The sequence below is a fragment of the Opisthorchis viverrini genome (genome assembly GCF_000715545.1).
Source record: "Opisthorchis viverrini unplaced genomic scaffold opera_v5_90, whole genome shotgun sequence".
Lineage (NCBI taxonomy): Eukaryota > Metazoa > Platyhelminthes > Trematoda > Opisthorchiida > Opisthorchiidae > Opisthorchis > Opisthorchis viverrini.
In genome coordinates, this window is record NW_008751743.1 from 628795 (window position 1) to 630260 (window position 1466).

A 1466-nucleotide genomic window follows, 5' to 3' on the forward strand; every position below is an offset into this window, starting at 1 on the left:
AAATAAGATTAAAATAAATAAACAAATAAAAATAAAATAAATAATAATAAAATAATGATAATAATAAAAATAATAATGGTAAAAAAATAATATCGATTAACAGCCATATCTCGCGGTGTCTCCAGCCAGACGCATTTGGGATCATGCAGTCCTAACCCTGGGAGGCGAGTAGCATCGACAGTAAACTCCTCCATGCCCTTCCGCCAGCTCAAGAGTTGGCCACCTATCGGTAATGGGCACGGAAAACAGCACTGTCGTCGGCAAACGATGGCTAGACATGCGCAACACATGTCCCAAACAACGCAGCTTCTGGTGCTGGACACATTCTTTAGTAGAAGTACCCGCTGCACAACCGAAAACTCGCTTTCTAACTGCCCCATCAGGATTCGCCAACACTAACGCACATGAGTTATGTTGCTGAGACAACGATTGTCGAACACCTGAAAACATCTCAGTTCCGCCGCTCGAACATGCCAAGTCTCACAGCCATACAACAAAACAGCCTGCACCGTAGCATGATACACACGTTCCTTGAGATTCAGGGATACACCACTTGACGCCATAGGTGTCTCAAATTAACAACGACGACCCAGGCCTGGCGGATTCTGTTGGGGATATCAATATCCCCCAGAAAACGCTGTTTTTATGTGTGCTAGCGAACTCCTGGCATCTTCAAGGTCAAACTATGAAAAATCAATGGCCTATTGATACTCCAAGAAAATTTAAATCCGACCACGTACAGGATACCATTCTTTCCACTGACTTGTGTCCGAGGTTTTCGTCTTCTTACTATTCGCCGTGCTAGGAGTCTGGATCAAGCAACATAGCTGGGGATAGAGTATTGCCACAATCCGCATTATCATATTGTTTGCTCGCTGCGTGACAGAACCGTAACATATTTGGCGACGCAAGATGGAGGCAGAACAACTCAAAGTAATGTTTGAGCAACAACTGCAACTCATCAAAGTACTTACGGAGCGACTATCAACTACATCTTTGGCTTCACCGGCGGCGTCGAGTGTCCCACAGTCGGTTGATGGAATCGCTGGCAGTATCAACGAATTTTGCTATGAACCCTCAGCTGGCATAACGTTTGATGCTTGGTTTCGTCGCTATGAAGACCTGTTCAGGGTCGATTTTTCACTTCAAGATGATAGTTGGAAGGTTCGCCTCCTGCTCCGCAAACTTGGACCCGCAGAGCATGATAAGTACGCTAACTATATTCTGCCAAAAAACCCGCGCGATTTCACTTTTGATGAAACGGTCAACACGCTTTCACAAATATTCGGTGAGCAAACGTCACTTTTCAACATCCGTTATCGATGCATGAAGCTAGTGAAGAGTGATGCAGACGACTTCCTCACATATTCTGGCATCGTGAACCGAGAATGCGAACGGTTCAAACTCGGATCGTTAACGGAAGATCAGTTCAAGTCGCTGATTTTCATATGTGGTCTACAATCCCC